The sequence below is a fragment of the Pleurodeles waltl genome, chromosome 7 (genome assembly GCF_031143425.1).
Source record: "Pleurodeles waltl isolate 20211129_DDA chromosome 7, aPleWal1.hap1.20221129, whole genome shotgun sequence".
NCBI lineage: Eukaryota > Metazoa > Chordata > Amphibia > Caudata > Salamandridae > Pleurodeles > Pleurodeles waltl.
In genome coordinates, this window is record NC_090446.1 from 40,487,697 (window position 1) to 40,515,669 (window position 27,973).

Genomic DNA, 27,973 nt, shown 5'->3' on the forward strand with positions numbered 1-27,973 from the left:
TGCCACAACAGCCTTCACTATTGAGAAGGACGTCGCTGCCATTTCAAAGCACCTGGAACGTAGGTCTAATCAAGGGGACTGGAACTCCCTTTGGATAACAAACCAAATTTGCAGCCGAGGCGTTACACGCCCCATGCAAGGACAGCTGTTTACAAATCATCGAATGGCTGACTGAAGTCTCACATTCACTACCGCTAAGAAAGACCTATTTCATGCCATTGAAGCATTTGTACGAGAAGAGAAGCTCCCACACCTCGTGGATGTAACTATCTCCCAGCTTTTCAGATCTGCCTACCGGAATGTGTTTTAAACAGGAGGTTAATTGTAGTGTAGAAATAGGCAGATTAATAACCCCATGTATTAACCACTCAGCCTATGGTATTTCGGTCACAGTAAAAGGCAACTTTTCTAATTTCTCAATGTTAAGCATGACATAAGTTTCTTCCTTCTTAGCCATTAGTTGTTGTTGTCACTTTAGATTAAAAGAAGAAAATATTTCCCTTGCACTGACGTGCTGCCATGGAACGTGACTCGCCTTCAATGTTTGAAGCGTCCAACCCAACTGCATAATGGACCTGCTCTGACTCTGTCCATGGTGTAAGGATGCCATATCAGACTGTATAATGTCTATAGCAGAAGAGACAATGTTGTTAATTGTATATATCTGGTTGGACAAGGTGTTAATCCCATTATCCACAACAGCTAATGCCTTTTTAAAATTGTCCTGATCTATTTGCCTTAATCGGGCAGCAGCATCTTGTTGGGAAAGTTTCCAAATCTCATTATATACTGCATATAAAAAACGCTTTTTACGTGATGTTCTAGGGCCTGACAAGAAATCTTGTAATTCTGTGGTGTTAGACAGGAGATTGAGGTGTTCTCTAACCGCATTCAGTGAGGATGATTTTAGCGATTGTTGGCATAATTTTCCCACACTATATGTTGTAATTATTTCTGCATGCTCCGGTGAAATATAGCGAGGATCCGGCCTACTTGTTCTAAAAAAAAACAACAAGATAATAAAACGTGGATTACACCCATTGGTATCTATTGGCCACAATAACCACCCACCTGGACGTGTCAGAGAAGCATTAAACATACCATTCTGGATCCGCTCATCGAGATCATCTTCAGTTGCATTTGTGTATTTTTGCCATTTATAAAATTTTGCAGGGGCAGGTATACTGGGCATGTTCAATTCCCTGATTGTTGCTAAGCCTAAACAACTTGTTTGTTGCACTGTTTCATTTAAAAAGATCATTTGAACAGGAATGAGACATGCTGTAAACAATGTTTCTTTTCCCTTAATTTGCCAATTTTTTGTTTCCCAGACACTTTTCAGATCAATTGATTTGGACCAATATTCATAGCCTTCTATCGATAACCGGGAAACAAAGGATTCTGAATATATAAATTTCGTATTGGTCAATAACATGTGTATACCCTTAGTAGAAGGTACTTTAAAATAATATGTGTTAGACATTTCATCCTTGGCGTGGTCTCCCTTAACTTTTTGCCTCTGTTCCCCAGGTTATTGATGTGTGCTAGACTCTGACTTTGCTGTTTTTATTACTCTGGGCACTTTACCACTGCTAACCAGTGCTAAAGTGCAAGTGCTCCTGTTTAAAATGTGTATGTAATTGGTTCTCCATGATTGGCATATTTGTTTTACTGTTAAGTCCCTAGTAAAGTGCACCAGAGGTGCCCAGGGCCTGTTAAATGTTACTAGTGGGCCTGCAGCACTGGTTGTGCCACCCACACAAGTAACCCTGTAATCATGTCTCAGACCTGCCACTGCAGTGTCTGTGTGTGCATTTTTACACTGTAAATTCGACTTGGCAAGTGTACCCACTTGCCAGGCCTAAACCTTCCCTTTTCTTAACGTAAGGCACCCCTAAGGTAGGTCCTAGGTAGACTCAAGGGCAGGGTGCAGTGTATGGATAAGGTAGGACATATATTAATGTGGTTTATATGTCCTGACAGTGAAATACAGCCAATTTTGTTTTTCACTGTTCCAAGGCCTGTCTCTCTCATAGGATAATGTGGGGGCTACCTTTAAATATGATTAAAGTGTAGACTCCCCTAGAGAGTAGACTTGGACTTGGTCCCCTTCCTTTACAGGTCCTCAGGTCCAAGAATCCGTCTTCAGTGCTTTGCAGTCAGTTGTTGTCTTTGCAGAATCCCCTATCTCGACTTTACAGTCTTTCTCGGTGGTAGGGTAACTTTGCTCCTACTTTTCAGGGTCTTGGGGTGGGGTATCTTGGACACCCTTAGTGTTTTCTTACACTCCCAGCGACCCTCTACACACTACACTAGGCCTGGGGTCTCTTCGTGGTTCGCATTCTACATTCAGAATATATGGTTTGTCTTGCCCCCAGGTCTATTGTCTCCTATTGCATTCTATTGTGTTCTACAGTGTTTGCACTACTTTTCTAAGAATTTCACTTACCTGATTTTGGTCTGTGTATATATTTCGTGTATTTTCTTACCTTCTAAGGTAGTATATCCTCTGAGATACTTTTGGCATATTGTCACTAAAATAAAGTAACTTTATTTTCTGTAACTCTGAGTATTGTGTTTCTTATGATATAGTGCTATATGATATAAGTGGTATAGTAGGAGCTTTGCATGTCTCCTAGTTCAGCCTAAGCTGCTCTGCTATAGCTACCTTCTATCAGCCTAAGCTGCTAGAACACTTCTAATCTACTAATAAGGGATAACTGGACCTGGCACAAGGTGTAAGTACCACTAGGTACCCACTATAAGCCAGGCCAGCCTCCTACACAATGGCTCCCCCCTTGTCTGCTGGCTTGATCACCACATTTTTTGTCATTCACCAGTTCTCTAATGCCTAGCTTTTCTTCGCTGGTTGTATTGTGGAAGGTTTTCATGAGCTTTGGGTTGGTTTCTCCTATTTCTTTCAATACTGCCTTCTCGAACACCACGTATTTCGTAGGTCACAGCATGTGTCATTCCACAAGCGTACAGGATGGACCCTATGATGAGGCATGCCACCAAGGGGTAACCCTGGTGGGTGAGGGTTTTATAAGAAAATACGTTTTTTCTACTCTTAGTGAAGAGTCAATACCATCATTACCTATGTGACAAATATTAGTGTCTCAATAAACTGCCCGGCTCCCAGTGGTATGGTTACACCAGGAGCAAATCGACACACATAGTAATAAAATCATCACCACAGGGCCAGTATAATGGGCCTGCGAAGTTTAGTACCTCGTGCCCGGTCTAGGGTCCTGGAAACATCCCAATCATGTTTAAATCTGAGGAAATGTTCCTAGGCCCCAAACTCCACAAAGATCCTTGACTGTGAGGGTCCCATCCCCCAGGGCCTAAAGCATGGAAACCTGTTCCAGGTGTCCCAAACTCCCTGGAACAGAACCAAAGCAGATGAGTGCCGTCATGCTCCCCTACTGGGGTGTGCATCCCCCACTTTCTATGCCCATGATTGGGCAGTGGAAGCACACACAACTTCACTGCAAGCCTGTGCCAGATCAAGAGCAGTGTTGGCCTGGTAAGGAGCCAGCTGGAGTGGGCTACTGTCAACATCAGGACAGTGCGCGCTCTACGGGCGACAAAATTGCAAAAACCCAGTCTTTATGCAAGAGCATAATTCATGCATTGTGTTTATATGCAGTCTGTGAACCTTTTGCTTTGCAGAGTTTAACCTTGAAAAACACTATGAATGATGTTTGAAAAAACTGTTCATTTGCAAGGTATTGCTGCAGGCTTACAGAGTGTTCGGGAACGCAGCCGCGGGGGTAGGTGCACCACTGAGCGCCGGCAACACTACAAATTCACTGTGAACCGGGCAACAGGCCTGCGTGATCCCATGATACCCTTTCTCAGAATGGAGTTGGGTGACTGATAGGAAAGAAAAGCCAGTCCGGTTTATCTCTAGTAAGTGACTGATGACGTCTTGACTGTGAGCGTTAGATTGCAGGAGCTGAGAAAAGGGATAATAATATTTGTTTCCTTTATTTTCAATTGGAATAATCCAATGATTTAGTAGGTCCTGAAGAAGCGTCAGGGGATCCTTTTGGACCATATGAGACGCGAAACATGTCGACCGCATATTGACCATATACTGAGGGATTTCGGATAATCACCGTCTTCCTTTGCCTTGATTTTTTGTACGAGTGCCTGAGCATTATCTCTTGTTTCACTCCCTTGTAACTTCTTTTAATCTTGACCAATTCCCAACAGCAAATAATAAACCATTTAGTGAGGGTTTTGAGCCAATTTTACTTTGTCCTTTCCTTTTTTCCTCCTCTTTTTCGGACCCACATTTGGTTCCGCGGCTTCATCATTAATAAAAAGATCTCCGGCAAAGAGCCCCCCTTTGGGGGGTGCCCGTCAGGCATTGCAGCGCCGGCCTGACGAGGAGCTGTCCGATGATGAAGCATGACACCATATGTGGTGTGTGAGGACTTTTGCTCCTGATTATCAGGACTCCTTTCCTTTTCCTTGTATCAGCTTTGGAACAGTGTATTATATTTCATTATCAGGCTTACAGAGTGTGTCAGGGTGTGGTCCCTTTCTAGGACCTTCTAGAAGATTTCCCTGCAGCATGACTGGGTTTGGTTTGTGGGCTGGGCTTGACTTTATATAAGGGAGCCAGCCCAGCTCCACATGCTCACTATTCAGAGGTCCCGGTGCAGAGCAGCAGCAACTTCCTGAGCTCCTGTCCCGGAGGCCTAATTTGACATTCCAGGCTTGCCCTCATTATTTTGAGTGATCCTTGAGCAGGGCGGTAAGGCGGAGGTCATGCTAGGCCCCCGACCCCTGTTTTCAGAGGCATTCAAGTTTTGGGCCTAGTTTTGGGAAAACTCTTTGTGTGCGCGATCGTTTCACGGCATTTGCATATTCTTGATTGAATCAGCAGTGTGCTCGATTCATTTCTGGCATTTAACCATTGGCACTCAGATCGGCAACAGTGGGCGCGATCGTTTCACGGCATTTGCATATTCTTCATTGAATCAGCAGTGTGCGCGATTCATTTCTGGCATTTGACCATTGGCTCTCAGATCGGCAACAGTGTGCGTGATCGTTTCATGGTATTTGCATATTCTTGATTGAATCGGCAGTGTGCTCGATTCATTTCTGGCATTTGACCATTGGCGCTCAGATCGGCAACAGTGTGCACAATCGTTTCACTGCATTTGCATATTCTTGATTGATTCGGCAGTGTGCGCAATTCATTTCTGGCATTTGACCATTGGCGCTGAGATCGGCCACAGTGTGCGTGATCGTTTCACGGCATTTGCATATTCTTGATTGAATCAGGAGTGTGCGCGATTCATTTCTGGTATTTAACCCTAGGCGCTCAGATCGGCAACAGTTTGCGCAATCGTTTCATGGCATTTGCATTATGTACCAGAATCGGCAGCAAGGTGCACGATTCATTCCAGGCAGTAAACTCTTGAATTTCAGATCAGCTGTGCGCGCAATCTTTTCACAGCCTTGAAAACTTTTGGGTTCTTCTTTGAAACGCTTAATTCAAAATGCAACATTCCTTGTGCATATTAAGTTCCTAGTACAGTTTTGTGTTGTTTTTTCAGGGAATGTTCAGATAGCTTTTGTCCTCATGTAAAAATGCAATGTTTATTCTGAAAACATTATTGAAGAAGGTTCTTGTATTCTAGGCAGTATATGATATTTCCTGAAAAGCTCATATGAAACATTGTATTAACCCATTCTGATTTTTCCAGGTACCTAGATTTCTTGAGGCCTAGTTAGTCATGTCTTAGGTTATCCATGATTACAGTAGAAGTATTCTTAGACTATTGAAAGTCAATGTGATTATATCTTGATATTTTGTTGTTTAACCTCTTGCTTCCTACAGGTCTCCTTCCCAGCTGTTCCCTACCTAATCCCCTTTTCCCCCACTTAGACTCTCTCAGGCTCTGTGGTATATCTATTGGAGTTTTGGAGCTGTCTAGTGGTGGACATGTTGGGAACGCGCGCAGGCCCGAGGATCTGGTCTCGAAGACAGCTACACCCACTGCCTGACTCCTCTACATGCCAGATTCCCCATTTAGGGGCAAGAGCCACAAGCCCATTAAAAATGGAAAGATGCAGCACAAGGCTCAATGGTATTAAAAAACAAAAAACAAACAAAGGCATGTTGGAAGCTACTCCCGGATATGTACATGCCTCTTGACTAAATTAAACCACCAGAGTCCTCTGTGGCACTCAAAAGTTGCATTTATGGCTTTGGTGAAAATATTCCATACTGCAGTCACACAAGGAGGCAGAACCAGAGCCACAAATGGGAGTTTTATTTACAGTTTCCAGATGGTGGCACTTCATTCACTCCATCTTGGCTGTTCTAGAAAGTACTTCCCCATATGTCAGAGTAACAGACCCCTGTCATTGGTTCATGAAGCTCCCAGATAAAAGCTGTGTTATATCTGTTTTCATAACCCGTTTTCGTGCATACTGTACTTAGGGATGCACCCTTAAAGAGCATCTTGATTTACCTTTTAAGTAACAGGTTTCTTTCATGTGTTGTGATGAGACCGCCACATACGCCCTAATCACCAGCAGACTAGACTATGGCGCTGGAATCACCAAGAAACTCACCCGCAAACTACAAAACATCCAGAACGCCGCTGCCAGACTGGTCCTCGACCTACCTCGACACTGCCACATCTCACAACACCTGCGTACATTGCACTGGCTTACCATAGAGAAAAGAATCACCTTCAAGATCCTCACCCACGCACACAAAGCCCTCCACAACACCAGGCGAGCCTACCTGAACCAGCGACTCAACCTCCACGTACCCCACAGTACCCTACGCTCAGCCCAGCTCTGTCTCGCAGAAGTACCCCGCATGAGGAAAACCAGAACAGGAGGACGCTCCTTTTTCTACCTCGCAACCACCGCCTGGAACACCCTTCCTCTCCACATCAGACAAACCACCTCCCTCCTCAGCTTCATGAAGGAACTGAAGACATGGGTGTTTTAAGAACCACCTCACCAGTAAATGCTACACTTCCCCCCACCCCAGTGCCTTGACAACCTAATGGGTGAGTCGTTGCGCTTTACAAGCACTGATTGATTGATTGATTGATGTGTACGTTTGCAAAAATTGGAATCCTCCTTAAGTTATTGAAGACAGGGTACATGCTTAGAACGTACCTGACTGCTAGTTCAAAATTAAAGAGGAAGGAGGAGGGCGCTGGGAAAAAAAAACTCACAGAAGCAAAGGGGGAGGGGCCACCAAGCACCAAACTATTTATCTTCACTGCTGTGGCGGCCTTTTCGGCTTTCCTTGCTTCCTAGTAAAAGCTGGTGCTTGTCCTGTGATGCCCTTTGCGAGCTCTGCAGCATGCTGATGGCACTCCCTTCCTGCCTCCTCCTGAACATAGTGGTATGGATCCTTTGCACCTGTGGGCACACAGGGAAGGGGGTGCACTTTGAATGCACAGCATCATCTAGCGAAGGACAGAGCTTGACGGAAACCCCCTTGAGTCGTTTTTTATCTGTGTACATCTCGGGTGTTCTACAATACCTATTGATGGGGGCCTCTTGGTTTATTATATGGTATGCAGTCCGTAAATAAAAAATGGATTGTCCGAAAATACAAGTGAGCAGGAGCCCCCGTTGCTGCAAACAACAGTTTTATGTCAGGCAATGATAGACACACATTGTGGCCCTCTGCTTGTCGTTTTGCTGACTAGTCCGTCCCTTCGCTTCACTTGAGGACGCAGACGCTGCCCTGCTCATGCCCACCCCCATCAAAACTGTGCATCCTCAGTGAGAACGAAACGGATGAAACAGACGAGAGCTGAGTTTGTGTGTTTGTGCTGCGATCCAAGCCATATTTGAAGCTGCCTTACCGCCTTACCGTCTTACTGGTCACCAGGTTACAGAACAACCTGGAATCTGGGAAAGGACAGCCTACGGGTCCCAGTGAGCCTCCTGTGAGCTTACAGCCAGCCTAGGGCAACTGTGCCAGCCCACGTGGGGACCCACAAGATGCATGGCATATGGTGGATTGCTCACAGGACCGTGGTGTGGCCCTGGGGGGGGGGGCCAGGGGGCAGGTAGTGAAACAGTAGTAAGGCACAAGGAGTGACCACCCTATCCTGCTATCAACATGATTCAGAGGTATAGGGTCATAAGGAACTGGCAGTTTGATGTATTTGGCGTGCTGGTGGTGGCAGCAGTCTGGCGGTCTCTTGGTAGGCCAAGCATAGACAAGCAGAGTTATGTGCCCATCAGTGAATGCAACATAAAGTTTTGATCTGTGTTTTTAAAAGGGACTTCCTGAAAGTCTGTGGCAAAGTCGTAAGCACACAGTGGCTCCAGTGGGAAGAGCTTGTGTTGAAAAATATGATGTTCTGGAAGCCAGTGCTGTAGATATAAAATGACCAGGGCTAAGGTTTTGTGCCCAATCCTGCAGGAATACTCACATGGGATTCAGCTGTGGTTGTGGGGGAGGGCAAAGAGTTCATAAGGAAGGAATATCTTTACCAGTAGTGGCAAGAGAGACAAACAGTTGTCCCCGGGAAGGGTTGGTTGTAGGGTGTTGGTAGACATGGTGACCGGATTAGGGAAATCACTAAAAGGATCAGGTAGCTGCCTACATGAGGATATTACTAATATCAGACAATAGGTCAGGGGCAAATTTGAATGGCCTTGGGAAAGAAAGCAAAAGAAAGACTATAAGTGGGAATAAAAGTGGTTAAAACCAGTATGTAATCCCTCTAGCAAAATGTCTTAGAGTCAGCGACCAAGTCAATAAAGAACCTTGTGGACAGACACTTTATAAAGAAATCACTTCAACCCCTAATGGAGCTGGAAACAATGGAAAATGATCAAGTCACGGAATCTGGTGGTCCATCTACTGACCTAAGTTTACCAATGATAAGTATGGAGGACTCACTGAGTCATAATGAACTTAATATCGAGCCTAGACGATCCTCCTCTCCACTCTAAATGTAAATTTTGCAGAGTCACCTTCGGTGTCAATGTTAGATATAATGTTAAAATTGCAGGAGACCTTGCAAGGGTTGTAGGAGATATCAGTAATGAGCCATGACATTTTAAAAGTGCAGCAAGACCAATTTCAGGTAATTACGTGGGAATTAAAACAGATAAAAGCCGTTATGCCAACTATGGTAAGCCCTACGGAAGGAAACAAGCATGAGGCTGAAGTATCTATCAGGGTGGAAGTTAGGGGGGTTGCTGCCAGCCCGGTCTGGCCTCAGAGTGTTTATGTGTCTAGGCAGCCAATGCTTGTGAAGAAGTTGGGGGAGTCCACCAAGTACAGACAGTAGATACCTCAATCGAAAAAAGCAAGGACGTAAGAATAAAAACAGTGAAAATAATGGTACCTGCTCAAGGGGATGGGAGTAATATTGGAATAAAAGAGCAAAAAAGTAACCAAACTAAAATGATCCAGAGGGAATCTAGAAGGAAGAGGAACCTATAAGAGGAGGGTAAAAGGTCCTGTAGAGATCCTAAAGAAGGGAATACCCAATACCCATGCCTGTAATTTAAAGGGAATGACAAATGATGAGGAGCTAAGAAGGTTATACTAATTCAGGGGATTCAGAAAGAGGGATGGGCGGAAATGGAAAGGAAAGACAGTATGAGTAGGAGAATGTGTGATGTGACAACAACTGACAATGTGAATGGAGCAGGAAGTGATATTTGGTTGTATCTGGAACCAGCGCAAAATGGGAAACAAGGGAAAAGAATCAGAAAGTTAGTACCGCTAAATTGATCCAAACTACTGTTCGCATTCTCCAAATGTCCCAGCCTGAAGAATTAGGAACCAAGGACCTTAGATAGGTGGGCTTCATGAAAAATAGCAAAGGGAAAGAAGTGACTAAAGTCTTGCTATATTCAGGGCTGGTAAAGTTGCTGATACTAAATGCTGAAAATGAAGTAACAAATTAAGGGATTAGGGTTGTCCTGAGATCCGAAATGTCGGAAGCTGATACCCAGAATAATTTAGATACCATGCAGGGCTCGGGTTGACAAGTTAGGCTGATAGATAAGGGATATGTGAAACAGGAAGCCCTGGAGATAACTATGTAGTCCCCCTGCTGGGAGGGTAAGAAAAAGAATGGAAACAGGTATTCAGTGTTAGCCTCGCCAGGAGAGGAATGGATGAGTGTTAACTAGGATCTTGGGTTGTTGCAGAGTTTAGGCGTACTATTATGGAATGTCAATGGATTAGTGAGCATGTTACAGCTGGAAAGTTTTAAAAGAGTGGTCAAGGTGCATTAGATTGTGTGTATGTAGGAAAACTGGCTGTGTGACAATTCCCTTGTATTTGAAGGTTTTGTTCAGGTAAATAGGGTTGCTAATAAAAGCCAAAAGGGTCTTCTTAGGAGTTAATAACCTTAGTCTCTACTAAAATAGCTAAGAAGGTGGTCCTAGTAGAATTGAAAAGTAAACGGTTGATGGCCTGTCGAGTGAGCCTACACGCCCTGGATGTGAAGTACGATTCCGTGATAGTAGTTAATGTGTATATACAGGATGCTCAAGGGGATGAATATAGGCTAGAAATTAGGAAGATTTTAGTATCATGTAGATTCACTGTGGGCCCATTATGAGTCTGGTGGTCAGTAGACCACCAGACTCGCAGATGGCGGTCGAAAAGCCGCCAATGCGGTGGTCCAAGCTCCATATTTTTACCATGCCGGTTGTGCCGTGGCGGGATTGCCTGCACCGCCAGTCTGGAGGTTGAGGCAGACCTAATCCGCCAGGGCAGCGCTGCTTGCCATTACATGGCGGTAGCACCAGCATGAAAAGGCTGGTGGAGAATGGGAGCAGGGCACACTGATGGGGGCCTTTGTGCTGGCCATGCACTTGGCATGGGCAGTGCAGGGGTCCCCCTGGCCAGCACCCTTGCAATATTCACTGTCTGCAGACATTGAATATTGCTAGGGTGCTGGTGCACCCTGCGTCCTGCAGCATTGCCGCCAGCTCAATTATAAGCTGGAGACAATGCTGTAGGCTGTTTCCTGCTAGGTCAGCGAGCAGAAACCGAGGTTTCTGCCCGCTGACCTGGAGGGAAACTCTTAATTGGCCCTGCGGGAGGTAGGCACTATGGCTGCAACCTCCCTGTCGGAAATTCGGCGGACGGTGTAAACCCTCCGCCAAACTTGTAATGATGCCCTGTGTGTTAAGTTCCATAAAGATTTATTTGATATTGCAGGGGATTTCGATCATAAGCTAAACCCTGGTAGAACTGGTGCGTGGTACAAGGAGATATTATCGGCAGATAACTTAAATCTTGACGGATTCCCAGTAATTAATAGTGAGGCACTGGATGAGTCACTCAACAAATATTTGGTTTCAAAGGGTTTGTTTTATATTCATGGATGGATGGAGCCCAATCGTCCAGCCAATCAAACTTTCAAGTATGGGGAGCAGTCTTGTCCAATTGAATACTTCCTTATGCATGCATGGAATTTTTATAAAAAAAGAAGTTTCTGTGTAGGGCAGGAAGATGGAAGTGATCATTACCCATTGAAGCTGGAATTAAGAAAGGGGGTAAGAAGTGTGAGAGAAAAAGTATTGCCCATTCAGGCAGATTACCCCAAGTGCCTCACAACTTGTATTACGGAGGAATCACTGGCAAAATTAGCCTTCTTTTAACAAGAGTATACAATGAGTAAGGCAACAGTTCACAACATAATATGGTATGAGCCAAATAGTGACCCACCTAAAGTTGGTCTTCAAATGTGAAAGGGTACAAGCTGCTAGACTGCAGGACTACCCGAAGAAAGTAAACTTCTGGTTTCACGAGGAGGGTAGGAAATGTAAGTCCTTCTTAGAAAAGGCTCAGATGGAGATATGATTGGGTGAGTCATAATAGCCTCCAGAATTAGAAGAAGGTATATCAAAACATGGTACAAAATCAGAACAGGATATATAAGTAGAAGTATTGGGAGAATCTATTTGAAGCACTAGAAACAAATAAAATTTAAAAGGTTCTGTAAGCTTGTAGAGGATGGTTCTGGAAAAATGCAGGGGGGTATGAAGTGTGTGGAGGATGAAGTCACCTGGTCACAATATTTAAAGAAGATGTACAGCGATTGGTCGGAGGAGACACTAAGGCCAACAACCCCGTGGGTGGAGGTAGATGAAGACATCAAGGGCCATATTTATACTTTTTGATGCAAAACTGCGTGTAGGAGGCTGGACTGGCTTGTAGTGAGTACCAAGGGGTACTTACACCTTGCACCAGGCCCAGGTATCCCTTATTAGTGTATAGGGTGTCTAGCAGCTTAGGCTGATAGATAATGGTAGCTTAGCAGAGCAGCTTAGGCTGAACTAGGAGACGAGTGAAGCTCCTACAGTACCACTAGTGTCACTTGCACAATATCATAAGAAAACACAATACACAGATATACTAAAAATAAAGGTACTTTATTTTTATGACAATATGCCAAAGTATCTCAGTGAGTACCCTCAGTATGAGGATAGCAAATATACACAAGATATATGTACACAATACCAAAAATATGCAGTATAGTCTTAGAAAACAGTGTAAACAATGTATAGTTACAATAGGATGCAATGGCGACACTTAGGGATAGGGGCAACACAAACCATATACTCCAAAAGTGGAATGCGAACCACGAATGGACCCCAAACCTATGTGACCTTGTAGAGGGTCGCTGGGACTGTAAGAAAACAGTTAGGGTTAGAAAAATAGCCCACCCCAAGACCCTGAAAAGTGAATGCAAAGTGCACTAAAGTTCCCTAAAGGACATAGAAGTCGTGATAGGGGAATTCTGCAGGAAAGACACAAACCAGCAGTGCAACCTGTGGAACAAGGGGACCAAGTCCAAAAGTCACAAGCAAGTCGGAGATGGGCAGATGCCCAGGAAATGCCAGCTGTGGGTGCAAAGAAGCTGCTACTGGACAGTAGAAGCTGAGGATTCTGCAGGAACGACAAGGGCTAGAGACTTTCTTTTTGGAGGATGGATTCCCCACGCCGTGGAAAGTCGTGCAGAAGTGTTTTCCTGAAGAAAGAGTACCAACAAGCCTTGCTAGCTGCAAATCGTGTGGTAAGGGTTTTTGCATGCTGCTGTGGCCCAGGAGGGACCAGGATGTTGCCAATTGCGTCTGGGGACAGAGGGGGCATCGAGCAAGAAAAGGAGCCCTCTCAGAAGCAGGCAACACCCGCAGAAGTGCCGGAACAGGCACTATGAAGAGGAGTGAAACGGTGCTCACCCGAAGTTGCACAAAGGAGTCCCACGCCACCGAAGGACAACTTAGAAAGTCGTACAATGCAGGTTAGATTTCCGTGGACCCAGGCTTGGCTGTGCACAAAGGATTTCCACTAGAAGTTCACAGAAGCCGGAGTAGCTGCAAAAGACACAGTTCCCAGCAATGCAGTCTGGCGTGGGGAGGCAAGGACTTACCTCCACCAAACTTGGACTGAAGAGTCACTGGACTGTGGGAGTCACTTGGACAGAGTTGCTGGAATCAAGGGACCTCGCTCGTCGTGCTGAGAGGAGACCCAGAGTACCGGTAATGCAGTTCTTTGGTGCCTGCGGTTGCAGGGGGAAGATTCCGTCAATCCACAGGAGATTTCTTCGGAGCTTCTAGTGCAGAGAGGAGGCAGACTACCCCCACAGCATGCACCACGAGGAAAGCAGTCAAGAAGGCGGCAGGATGAGCGTTACAGAGTTGCAGTATTCGTCTTTGCTACTTTGTTGCAGTTTTGCAGGCTTCCAGCGCGGTCAGCAGTCGTTTCCTTGGCAGAAGGTGAAGAGAGAGATGCAGAGGAACTCTGATGAGCTCTTGCCTATCGTTATCTAAGGAATTCCCCAAAGCAGAGACCCTAAATAGCCAGAAAAGAGGGTTTGGCTACTTAGGAGAGAGGATAGGCTAGCATCACCTGAAGGAGCCTATCAGAAGGAGTCTCTGATGTCACCTGCTGGCCCTGGCCACTCAGAGCAGTCCATTGTGCCAGCAGCACCTCTGTTTCCAAGATGGCAGAGGTCTGGAGCACACTGGAGGAGCTCTGGGCACCTCCCAGGGGAGGTGCAGGTCAGGGGAGTGGTCACTCCCCTTTCCTTTGTCCAGTTTCGCGCCAGAGCAGGGCTAAGGGGTCCCTGAACTGGTGTAGACTGGCTTATGCAGAAATGGGCACCATCTGTGCCCATGAAAGCATTTCCAGAGGCTGGGGGAGGCTACTCCTCCCCTGCCTTCACACCTTTTTCCAAAGGGAGAGGGTGTAACACCCTCTCTCTGAGGAAGTCCTTTGTTCTGCCTTCCTGGGCCAAGCCTGGCTGGACCCCAGGAGGGCAGAAACCTGTCTGAGGGGTTGGCAGCAGCAGCTGCAGTGAAACCCCTGAAAAGGCAGTTTGGCAGTACCCGGGTCATGGGATTGTGCCAACAATGCCAGGATGGCATAGAGGGGGCAATTCCATGATCTTAGACATGTTACATGGCCATATTCGGAGTTACCATTGTGAAGCTACACATAGGTAGTAACCTATGTGTAGTGCCCGTGTGTAATGGTGTCCCCGCACTCACAAAGTCCGGGGAATTTGCCCTGAACGATGTGGGAGCACTCTGGCTAGTGCCAGGGTGCCCACACACTAAGTAACTTAGCACCCAACCTTTACTAAGTAAAGGTTAGACATATAGGTGACTTATAAGTTACTTAAGTGCAGTGAAAATGGCTTTGAAATAATGTGTGCATTATTTCACTCAGGCTGCAGTGGCAGGCCTGTGTAAGAATTGTCAGAGCTCCCTATAGGTGGCAAAAGAAATGCTGCAGCCCATAGGGATCTCCTGGAACCCCAATACCCTGAGCATGTTACAGCTGGAAAGTTTTAAAAGAGTGGTCAAGGTGCATTAGATTGTGTGTATGTAGGAAAACTGGCTGTGTGACAATTCCCTTGTATTTGAAGGTTTTGTTCAGGTAAATAGGGTTGCTAAAAAAAGCCAAAAGGGTCTTCTTAGGAGTTAATAACCTTAGTCTCTACTAAAATAGCTAAGAAGGTGGTCCTAGTAGAATTGAAAAGTAAACGGTTGATGGCCTGTCGAGTGAGCCTACACGCCCTGGATGTGAAGTACGATTCCGTGATAGTAGTTAATGTGTATATACAGGATGCTCAAGGGGATGAATATAGGCTAGAAATTAGGAAGATTTTAGTATCATGTAGATTCACTGTGGGCCCATTATGAGTCTGGTGGTCAGTAGACCACCAGACTCGCAGATGGCGGTCGAAAAGCCGCCAATGCGGTGGTCCAAGCTCCATATTTTTACCATGCCGGTTGTGCCGTGGCGGGATTGCCTGCACCGCCAGTCTGGAGGTTGAGGCAGACCTAATCCGCCAGGGCAGCGCTGCTTGCCATTACATGGCGGTAGCACCAGCATGAAAAGGCTGGTGGAGAATGGGAGCAGGGCACACTGGTGGGGGCCTTTGTGCTGGCCATGCACTTGGCATGGGCAGTGCAGGGGTCCCCCTGGCCAGCACCCTTGCAATATTCACTGTCTGCAGACATTGAATATTGCTAGGGTGCTGGTGCACCCTGCGTCCTGCAGCATTGCCGCCAGCTCAATTATAAGCTGGAGACAATGCTGTAGGCTGCTTCCTGCTAGGTCAGCGAGCAGAAACCGAGGTTTCTGCCCGCTGACCTGGAGGGAAACTCTTAATTGGCCCTGCGGGAGGTAGGCACTATGGCTGCAACCTCCCTGTCGGAAATTCGGCGGACGGTGTAAACCCTCCGCCAAACTTGTAATGATGCCCTGTGTGTTAAGTTCCATAAAGATTTATTTGATATTGCAGGGGATTTCGATCATAAGCTAAACCCTGGTAGAACTGGTGCGTGGTACAAGGAGATATTATCGGCAGATAACTTAAATCTTGACGGATTCCCAGTAATTAATAGTGAGGCACTGGATGAGTCACTCAACAAATATTTGGTTTCAAAGGGTTTGTTTTATATTCATGGATGGATGGAGCCCAATCGTCCAGCCAATCAAACTTTCAAGTATGGGGAGCAGTCTTGTCCAATTGAATACTTCCTTATGCATGCATGGAATTTTTATAAAAAAAGAAGTTTCTGTGTAGGGCAGGAAGATGGAAGTGATCATTACCCATTGAAGCTGGAATTAAGAAAGGGGGTAAGAAGTGTGAGAGAAAAAGTATTGCCCATTCAGGTAGATTACCCCAAGTGCCTCACAACTTGTATTACGGAGGAATCACTGGCAAAATTAGCCTTCTTTTAACAAGAGTATACAATGAGTAAGGCAACAGTTCACAACATAATATGGTATGAGCCAAATAGTGACCCACCTAAAGTTGGTCTTCAAATGTGAAAGGGTACAAGCTGCTAGACTGCAGGACTACCCGAAGAAAGTAAACTTCTGGTTTCACGAGGAGGGTAGGAAATGTAAGTCCTTCTTAGAAAAGGCTCAGATGGAGATATGATTGGGTGAGTCATAATAGCCTCCAGAATTAGAAGAAGGTATATCAAAACATGGTACAAAATCAGAACAGGATATATAAGTAGAAGTATTGGGAGAATCTATTTGAAGCACTAGAAACAAATAAAATTTAAAAGGTTCTGTAAGCTTGTAGAGGATGGTTCTGGAAAAATGCAGGGGGGTATGAAGTGTGTGGAGGATGAAGTCACCTGGTCACAATATTTAAAGAAGATGTACAGCGATTGGTCGGAGGAGACACTAAGGCCAACAACCCCGTGGGTGGAGGTAGATGAAGACATCAAGGGCCATATTTATACTTTTTGATGCAAAACTGCGTGTAGGAGGCTGGACTGGCTTGTAGTGAGTACCAAGGGGTACTTACACCTTGCACCAGGCCCAGGTATCCCTTATTAGTGTATAGGGTGTCTAGCAGCTTAGGCTGATAGATAATGGTAGCTTAGCAGAGCAGCTTAGGCTGAACTAGGAGACGAGTGAAGCTCCTACAGTACCACTAGTGTCACTTGCACAATATCATAAGAAAACACAATACACAGATATACTAAAAATAAAGGTACTTTATTTTTATGACAATATGCCAAAGTATCTCAGTGAGTACCCTCAGTATGAGGATAGCAAATATACACAAGATATATGTACACAATACCAAAAATATGCAGTATAGTCTTAGAAAACAGTGTAAACAATGTATAGTTACAATAGGATGCAATGGCGACACTTAGGGATAGGGGCAACACAAACCATATACTCCAAAAGTGGAATGCGAACCACGAATGGACCCCAAACCTATGTGACCTTGTAGAGGGTCGCTGGGACTGTAAGAAAACAGTTAGGGTTAGAAAAATAGCCCACCCCAAGACCCTGAAAAGTGAATGCAAAGTGCACTAAAGTTCCCCAAAGGACATAGAAGTCGTGATAGGGGAATTCTGCAGGAAAGACACAAACCAGCAGTGCAACCTGTGGAACAAGGGGACCAAGTCCAAAAGTCACAAGCAAGTCGGAGATGGGCAGATGCCCAGGAAATGCCAGCTGTGGGTGCAAAGAAGCTGCTACTGGACAGTAGAAGCTGAGGATTCTGCAGGAACGACAAGGGCTAGAGACTTTCTTTTTGGAGGATGGATTCCCCACGCCGTGGAAAGTCGTGCAGAAGTGTTTTCCTGAAGAAAGAGTACCAACAAGCCTTGCTAGCTGCAAATCGTGTGGTAAGGGTTTTTGCATGCTGCTGTGGCCCAGGAGGGACCAGGATGTTGCCAATTGCGTCTGGGGACAGAGGGGGCATCGAGCAAGACAAGGAGCCCTCTCAGAAGCAGGCAACACCCGCAGAAGTGCCGGAACAGGCACTATGAAGAGGAGTGAAACGGTGCTCACCCGAAGTTGCACAAAGGAGTCCCACGCCACCGAAGGACAACTTAGAAAGTCGTACAATGCAGGTTAGATTTCCGTGGACCCAGGCTTGGCTGTGCACAAAGGATTTCCACTAGAAGTTCACAGAAGCCGGAGTAGCTGCAAAAGACACGGTTCCCAGCAATGCAGTCTGGCGTGGGGAGGCAAGGACTTACCTCCACCAAACTTGGACTGAAGAGTCACTGGACTGTGGGAGTCACTTGGACAGAGTTGCTGGAATCAAGGGACCTCGCTCGTCGTGCTGAGAGGAGACCCAGAGTACCGGTAATGCAGTTCTTTGGTGCCTGCGGTTGCAGGGGGAAGATTCCGTCGATCCACAGGAGATTTCTTCGGAGCTTCTAGTGCAGAGAGGAGGCAGACTACCCCCACAGCATGCACCACCAGGAAAGCAGTCGAGAAGGCGGCAGGATGAGCGTTACAGAGTTGCAGAATTCGTCTTTGCTACTTTGTTGCAGTTTTGCAGGCTTCCAGCGCGGTCAGCAGTCGTTTCCTTGGCAGAAGGTGAAGAGAGAGATGCAGAGGAACTCTGATGAGCTCTTGCCTATCGTTATCTAAGGAATTCCCCAAAGCAGAGACCCTAAATAGCCAGAAAAGAGGGTTTGGCTACTTAGGAGAGAGGATAGGCTAGCATCACCTGAAGGAGCCTATCAGAAGGAGTCTCTGATGTCACCTGCTGGCCCTGGCCACTCAGAGCAGTCCATTGTGCCAGCAGCACCTCTGTTTCCAAGATGGCAGAGGTCTGGAGCACACTGGAGGAGCTCTGGGCACCTCCCAGGGGAGGTGCAGGTCAGGGGAGTGGTCACTCCCCTTTCCTTTGTCCAGTTTCGCGCCAGAGCAGGGCTAAGGGGTCCCTGAACTGGTGTAGACTGGCTTATGCAGAAATGGGCACCATCTGTGCCCATGAAAGCATTTCCAGAGGCTGGGGGAGGCTACTCCTCCCCTGCCTTCACACCTTTTTCCAAAGGGAGAGGGTGTAACACCCTCTCTCTGAGGAAGTCCTTTGTTCTGCCTTCCTGGGCCAAGCCTGGCTGGACCCCAGGAGGGCAGAAACCTGTCTGAGGGGTTGGCAGCAGCAGCTGCAGTGAAACCCCTGAAAAGGCAGTTTGGCAGTACCTGGGTCATGGGATTGTGCCAACAATGCCAGGATGGCATAGAGGGGGCAATTCCATGATCTTAGACATGTTACATGGCCATATTCGGAGTTACCATTGTGAAGCTACACATAGGTAGTAACCTATGTGTAGTGCCCGCGTGTAATGGTGTCCCCGCACTCACAAAGTCCGGGGAATTTGCCCTGAACGATGTGGGAGCACTCTGGCTAGTGCCAGGGTGCCCACACACTAAGTAACTTAGCACCCAACCTTTACTAAGTAAAGGTTAGACATATAGGTGACTTATAAGTTACTTAAGTGCAGTGAAAATGGCTTTGAAATAATGTGTGCATTATTTCACTCAGGCTGCAGTGGCAGGCCTGTGTAAGAATTGTCAGAGCTCCCTATAGGTGGCAAAAGAAATGCTGCAGCCCATAGGGATCTCCTGGAACCCCAATACCCTGGGTACCTCAGTACCATATACTAGGGAATTATAAGGGTGTTCCAGTATGCCAATGTGAATTGGTGAAATTGGTCACTAGCCTGTTAGTGACAATTTGGAAAGAAATGAGAGAGCTTAACCACTGAGGTTCTGGATAGCAGAGCCTCAGTGAGACAGTTAGTCATAACACAGGTAACACAGTCAGGCACACTTATGAGCACTGGGGCCCTGGCTTGCAGGGTCCCAGTGACACATACAACTAAAACAACATATATACAGTGAAAAATGGGGGTAACATGCCAGGCAAGATGGTACTTTCCTACACAACCCCCCCCAAACGAAGGACAATAAGACTAGTCATTACCTGATGGGTCTTCATTGTCTAAGTGGAAATATCTGGAGAGTCCATCTGCATTGGAGTGGGTACTCCCAGGTCTATGTTCCACTGTATAGTCCATTCCCTGTAGGGATATGGACCACCTCAACAATTTTGGATTTTCACCTTTCATTTGTTTTAGCCAAAGTAGAGGTTTGTGGTCTGTCTGAACAATGAAGTGAGTGCCAAACAGGTATGGCCTCAACTTCTTCAGTGCCCAGACCACAACAAAGGCCTCCCTCTCAATGGCAGACCAACGCTTTTCTCTAGGGGTCAACCTCCTACTAATAAAAGCAACAGGTTGATCCTGGCCCTCAGAATTAAGTTGTGATAGGACTGCCCCTACTCCTAATTCAGATGCATCAGTTTGGACATAGAATTTTTTAGAGTAACAAGGGCTTTTCAGGACAGGTGCAGAGCACATGGCCTGCTTAAGCTCCTCAAAAAGCTTTCTGACAATTTGCTGTCCATAATACCTTTTTAGGCATTTTCTTGGATGGGAGGTCATTAAGAGGGGCTGCTATGGAGCCATAGTTCTTTATGAACCTCCTGTAATACCCAGTGAGGCCTAAAAAGGCTCTCACCTGAGTCTGAGTAGTAGGGGGAACCCAATCTAAAATAGTTTGGATTTTCCCCTGCAGTGGTGCAATCTGTTCCCCACCAACCAGGTGTCCCAGATAAACCACCTTCCCCTGCCCTATCTGGCACTTTGAAGCCTTGATAGTGAGGCCTGCTTTTTGCAGGGCCTCTAAAACCTTCTATAGGTGGACCAGGTGATCATCCCAGCTGGAGCTAAAGACAGCTATATCGTCCAAATATGCTGCAATGAAAGCTTCCAGCCCTTGCAGGACTGTGTTCACCAGCCTCTGAAAAGCGGCAGGTGCATTTTTCAATCCAAAAGGCATTACTGTGAATTGGTAATGGCCTCCAATGGTTGAAAATGCAGTTTTAGCTTTAGCATCTTCTGATAATTTGATCTGCCAATACCCTGCAGTCAAATCAAAAGTGCTTAGATACTTGGCAGATGCCAGTGTATCTATGAGCTCATCTGCCCTGGGTATAGGGTGAGCATCAGTTTTGGTTACCTGGTTGAGACCTTTGTAGTCTACACAAAACCGCATTTCCTTCTTTCCATCCTTGGAATGAGGTTTTGGTACAAATACCACAGGAGAGGCCCATGGACTTTCAGAGTGCTCAACCACTCCCAGTTCTAAATTTTTCTGCACCTCTTGCTTTATGCAGTCTCTGACATGGTCAGGCTGCCTATAGATCTTACTTTTGACAGGCAAGCTGTCTCCAGTATCTATAGTGTGCTCACACCAAGAAGTGGTACCTGGCACAGTAGAGAAGAGTTCAGAAAACTGACCCAGGAGATTTATGCAGTGGTCTTTCTGCTCAGCAGCAAGACAATCTGCTAGTACAACACCTTCCACTAGAGCATCTTGTTCTGTGGAAGAGAAGAGATCAGGAAGAGGATCACTGTCTTCTTCTTGTCCCTCATCAGTTGCCATGAGCAGGGTGAGATCAGCCCTGTCATAGTAGGGTTTCAGGCGATTGACATGGAGCACCCTAAGGGGACTCCTGGCAGTGCCTAAGTCAACTAAGTAGGTGACTTCACCCTTTTTCTCAACAATTGTGTGGGGTCCACTCCATTTATCCTGGAGTGCTCTTGGGGCCACAGGCTCCAAGACCCACACTTTCTGCCCTGGTTGGTACTGAACCAAAACAGCCTTCTGGCCATGCCATTGCTTCTGGAGCTCTTGGCTGGCCTGAAGGTTTTTACTGGCCTTTTTCATGTACTCAGCCATCCTTGATCTGAGGCCAAGTACATAATCCACTATATCTTGCTTTGAAGCTTTTAAAGGTTGTTCCCAACCCTCCTTAACAAGTGTTAGTGGACCTCTCACAGAGTGTCCAAAGAGGAGTTCAAAGGGGCTGAAGCCCACTCCTTTCTGGGGTACCTCCCTGAAAGCAAAAAGGAGGCATGGTAAAAGGATATCCCATCTCCTGCGGAGTTTTTCAGGGAGTCCCATAATCATGCCTTTGAGAGTTTTGTTAAATCTCTCCACCAGTCCATTTGTTTGTGGATGATAGGGTGTAGTGAACCTGTATGTCACACCACACTCCTTCCACATGGCCTTTAAGTAAGCAGGCATGAAATTGCTTCCCCTGTCTGATACCACCTCTTTTGGGAAGCCCACCCTGGAAAAGATTCCCAGGAGGGCCTTTGCCACTGCAGGAGCTGTAGTGGTCCTTAGAGGAATTGCTTCAGGATATCTGGTGGCATGGTCCACTACCACTAAGATAAACCTATTACCTGAAGCAGTAGGAGGGTCAAGGGGGCCAACTATGTCAACCCCTACCCTTTCAAAGGGAACCCCAACCACAGGCAGTGGAATAAGGGCTGCCTTTGGAGTGCCACCGGTCTTGCCACTGGCTTGACAGGTTTCACAGGACTTACAAAACTCTTTTGTGTCCTCAGACATTCTAGGCCAATGAAACAAGGGAACAAGCCTGTCCCAAGTTTTCATTTGCCCCAAATGTCCAGCTAGGGGAATGTCGTGAGCAAGAGTTAGGAGGAACTTTCTGTACTCCTGAGGAATCACCAATCTCCTGGCAGCTCCAGGTTTTGGATCCCTTGCTTCAGTGTACAAGAGGTTGTCCTCCCAGTAAACTCTGTGAGAGTCACTTACATTCCCATTAGCTTGTTTGACAGCTTGCTGTCTTAGACCCTCTAGTGTGGGACAGGTCTGCTGTGCCACACTCAGCTCCTCCCTGGCAGGCCCCCCTTCACCCAAAAGCTCAGCAGTGTCTGCTTCCAGCTCCTCTGGTGTAGGTTCTGCACAGGGTGGGAATTCTTCTTCCTCAGAAGTAGAATCCACTGTAGAGGGAGGGATAGTAGGTACTGATTTACCTTTGCTACCCCTAGCTTTAGGGAGCACTTGGTCCATTCTTCCAGGATCCAAGTCACCCTGTCCTTTTTGCATTTTGGCCTGACCCCTGGTCAAAGCAAAACTATGCCCTGGAATGCCCAGCATTGCTGCATGAGCCTCCAACTCCACTTCTGCCCAAGCTGATGTCTCCAAATCGTTCCCTAATAGACAGTCTACAGGTAAATCTGAGGCAACCACAACTTTCTTTGGGCCAGTAACCCCCCCCCCAGTTGAGATTCACAACAGCCAAGGGGTGGCTAAGGGTGTTGTTATGAGCATCGGTTACTTGGTACTGGTGACCAAGTAGGTGTTGTTCAGGGTGGACCAGTTTCTCTATTACCATTGTAACACTGGCACCAGTGTCCCTGTAGGCCTGAACCTCAACACCATTTATTAGGGGTAGTTGCTTGTACTTATCCATGTTAAGGGGACAAGCAACCAAGGTGGCTAAATCAATAGCCCCCTCAGAGACTAACACAGCCTCTGTGGTCTCCCTAATCAGACCAACCCCAACTAAGTTACCAATAGTGAGCCCAGCTACTCCCTTGGGTTGGCTATTAGTAGGTTTGCTCCCACCACCACTGCTATTAGTAGGGACACTAGGTGTAGCAGTAGGGATTGTAGTGGTAGGAGGCTTGGTGCTTTTCTTTGGACAACTGGGATCTGTTGTCCAATGGCCTTTTATTTTACATAAATAGCACCATGGTTTCTTTTCTTTGTTTTGATTTGAAGAGGATTTGGGCCCACCACCCCCACCAGAGTGTTTTTGTGGGCCTGATGAAGACTCATTTTTAGATTTGTCCCCACCCTTGTCAGAAGACTTACCATCCTTCTTCTTATTGCCATCTTTGTCACCTCCTGTATGAACTTTTCTGTTCACCCTTGTTCTGACCCATTTGTCTGCCTTCTTTCCCAATTCTTGGGGAGAGGTCAGATCAGAGTCCACTAGGTACTGGTGCAACAAATCAGACACACAATTATTAAGAATATGCTCTCTCAGGATTAAGTTATACAGGCTTTCATAATCAGTAACTTTACTGCCATGTAACCACCCCTCCAAGGCCTTCACTGAATGGTCAACAAAATCAACCCATTCTTGTGAAGACTCCTTTTTGGTCTCTCTGAACTTCATCCTGTACTGTTCAGTGGTTAAGCCATAACCATCCAGGAATGCATTCTTAAGAACTGTAAAATTATTGGCATCACTTTCTTTCACAGTAAGGAGCCTATCCCTACCCTTTTCACTAAATGATAGCCATAGGATAGCAGCCCACTGCCTTTGAGGGACATCCTGTACAACACAGGCCCTCTCAAGTGCAGCAAACCACTTGTTAATGTCATCCCCCTCCTTATAAGGGGGAACTATCTTGTGCAGATTCCTTGAATCATGCTCTCTTGCAGGATGACTATGGGTAATACTGCTGCTGCCACCATGGGTTTCTAAACCCAACTTCTGTCTTTCTTTTTCCACTTCTAAGGACTACCTATCTAAATCCAGCTGTTGCTGCTTGAGCTTCAGCCTGGATTGTTCCACTCTCAATCTATTGAGCTCCCTTTCTAACATTCTGTCATCAGGGTGGGTGGGAGGGACATGCCTTGAAACAGAAGTATGGTGAGAATGAACAGAAGGAGACCCATCCCTCACAGAAGGCATCCTAACAGCTTGGTTAACAGAAACATCACTTCTACTATGATGAGAAGGAATACTCTTGCTATGATGTAAGACAACACTATCAGTATGGTGCGATTCTACATCAGTACCAACTATGCTAGGCTGTCTGGTAATGGGCAGGCTAGGAAGTTTCTTTCCTGATTCTTTTTCTAGGGGAGTCCCTGGATCAGATTGGGAACCATTAGCTACTTTTTCACCAGAAGGGGCACCTCTGGCCTTATCCTGTTCTATAAGCATGTTAACCAACAGTTCTCTGGGGGGATTCTTCCCTACACTTAAACCTCTATCTATGCAGAGACTCCTTGCTCCTTTCCAGCTAAGGTGATCATAAGCAAGTTTGGACAGATCAACAGTTTGGCCTGTGCCAGACATTTTAGACAGTGTTTAAGTGATAGAAAAAGTGAGAAAAAAGTTTTTCAGAACTTTTGGAAAGACAGAAAAAAAAAACTTTTTAAATTTTTTGAAACTTTTAGAAAGTTTAGAGGTACTTTTCAGCACTTTAGAAAAGAAGTGAAAAGAGGAAATGCAAAACCTTTTGGTTAGGTGTACATACACTGAACTTGTTTTGTATATTTTTCCCTTATGAAAAGTACAGTAACAAAAAGTGGTAAGTAGTTGCAAAGTACTTATCCCACCGCTGCCACCAATGTAGGAGGCTGGACTGGCTTGTAGTGAGTACCAAGGGGTACTTACACCTTGCACCAGGCCCAGGTATCCCTTATTAGTGTATAGGGTGTCTAGCAGCTTAGGCTGATAGATAATGGTAGCTTAGCAGAGCAGCTTAGGCTGAACTAGGAGACGAGTGAAGCTCCTACAGTACCACTAGTGTCACTTGCACAATATCATAAGAAAACACAATACACAGATATACTAAAAATAAAGGTACTTTATTTTTATGACAATATGCCAAAGTGTCTCAGTGAGTACCCTCAGTATGAGGATAGCAAATATACACAAGATATATGTACACAATACCAAAAATATGCAGTATAGTCTTAGAAAACAGTGCAAACAATGTATAGTTACAATAGGATGCAATGGGGACACATAGGGATAGGGGCAACACAAACCATATACTCCAAAAGTGGAATGCGAACCACGAATGGACCCCAAACCTATGTGACCTTGTAGAGGGTCGCTGGGACTGTAAGAAAACAGTTAGGGTTAGAAAAATTGCCCACCCCAAGACCCTGAAAAGTGAGTGCAAAGTGCACTAAAGTTCCCCAAAGGACATAGAAGTCGTGATAGGGGAATTCTGCAGGAAAGACACAAACCAGCAATGCAACAACGATGAATTTCCAAACGAGGGTACCTGTGGAACAAGGGGACCAAGTCCAAAAGTCACAAGCAAGTCGGAGATGGGCAGATGCCCAGGAAATGCCAGCTGTGGGTGCAAAGAAGCTGCTACTGGACAGTAGAAGCTGAGGATTCTGCAATAACGACAAGGGCTAGAGACTTCTTTTTTGGAGGATAGATCTCCCATGCCATGGAGAGTCGTGCAGAAGTGTTTTCCTGAAGAAAGACCACCAGCAAGCCTTGCTAGCTGCAAATCGTGCGGTAAGGGTTTTTGCGTGCTGCTGTTGCCCAGGAGGGACCAGGATGTCACCAATTGCGTCTGGGGACAGAGGGGGCGTCGAGCAAGACAAGGAGCCCTCTCAGAAGCAGGCAGCACCCGCAGACGTGCCACAATAGGCACTACAAAGAGGAGTGAAATGGTGCTCTCCCGAAGTTGCACAAAGGAGTCCCACACCGCCAGAGGACAACTAAGAAAGTCGTGCAATGCAGGTTAGAGTGCTGTGGAACCAGGCTTGGCTGTGTACAAAGGATTTCCGCCGGAAGTGCACAGAGGCCGGAGTAGCTGCAAAAGACGCGGTTCCCAGCAATGCAGTCTGGCGTGGGGAGGCAAGGACTTACCTCCACCAAACTTGGACTGAAGAGTCACTGGACTGTGGGAGTCACTTGGACAGAGTTGCTGGAATCAAGGGACCTCGCTCGTCGTAATGAGAGGAGACCCAGAGTACCGCTAATGCAGTTCTTTGGTGCCTGCGGTTGCAGGGGGAAGATTCCGTCGACCCACAGGAGATTTCTTCGGAGCTTCTAGTGCAGAGAGGAGGCAGACTACCCCCACAGCATGCACCACCAGGAAAGCAGTCGAGAAGGCGGCAGGATGAGCGTTACAGAGTTGCAGAATTCGTCTTTGCTACTTTGTTGCAGTTTTGCAGGCTTCCAGCGCGGTCAGCAGTCGTTTCCTTGGCAGAAGGTGAAGAGAGAGATGCAGAGGAACTCTGATGAGCTCTTGCCTATCGTTATCTAAGGAATTCCCCAAAGCAGAGACCCTAAATAGCCAGAAAAGAGGGTTTGGCTACTTAGGAGAGAGGATAGGCTAGCATCACCTGAAGGAGCCTATCAGAAGGAGTCTCTGATGTCACCTGCTGGCCCTGGCCACTCAGAGCAGTCCATTGTGCCAGCAGCACCTCTGTTTCCAAGATGGCAGAGGTCTGGAGCACACTGGAGGAGCTCTGGGCACCTCCCAGGGGAGGTGCAGGTCAGGGGAGTGGTCACTCCCCTTTCCTTTGTCCAGTTTCGCGCCAGAGCAGGGCTAAGGGGTCCCTGAACTGGTGTAGACTGGCTTATGCAGAAATGGGCACCATCTGTGCCCATGAAAGCATTTCCAGAGGCTGGGGGAGGCTACTCCTCCCCTGCCTTCACACCTTTTTCCAAAGGGAGAGGGTGTAACACCCTCTCTCTGAGGAAGTCCTTTGTTCTGCCTTCCTGGGCCAAGCCTGGCTGGACCCCAGGAGGGCAGAAACCTGTCTGAGGGGTTGGCAGCAGCAGCTGCAGTGAAACCCCTGAAAAGGCAGTTTGGCAGTACCTGGGTCATGGGATTGTGCCAACAATGCCAGGATGGCATAGAGGGGGCAATTCCATGATCTTAGACATGTTACATGGCCATATTCGGAGTTACCATTGTGAAGCTACACATAGGTAGTAACCTATGTGTAGTGCCCGCGTGTAATGGTGTCCCCGCACTCACAAAGTCCGGGGAATTTGCCCTGAACGATGTGGGAGCACTCTGGCTAGTGCCAGGGTGCCCACACACTAAGTAACTTAGCACCCAACCTTTACTAAGTAAAGGTTAGACATATAGGTGACTTATAAGTTACTTAAGTGCAGTGAAAATGGCTTTGAAATAATGTGTGCATTATTTCACTCAGGCTGCAGTGGCAGGCCTGTGTAAGAATTGTCAGAGCTCCCTATAGGTGGCAAAAGAAATGCTGCAGCCCATAGGGATCTCCTGGAACCCCAATACCCTGGGTACCTCAGTACCATATACTAGGGAATTATAAGGGTGTTCCAGTATGCCAATGTGAATTGGTGAAATTGGTCACTAGCCTGTTAGTGACAATTTGGAAAGAAATGAGAGAGCTTAACCACTGAGGTTCTGGATAGCAGAGCCTCAGTGAGACAGTTAGTCATAACACAGGTAACACAGTCAGGCACACTTATGAGCACTGGGGCCCTGGCTTGCAGGGTCCCAGTGACACATACAACTAAAACAACATATATACAGTGAAAAATGGGGGTAACATGCCAGGCAA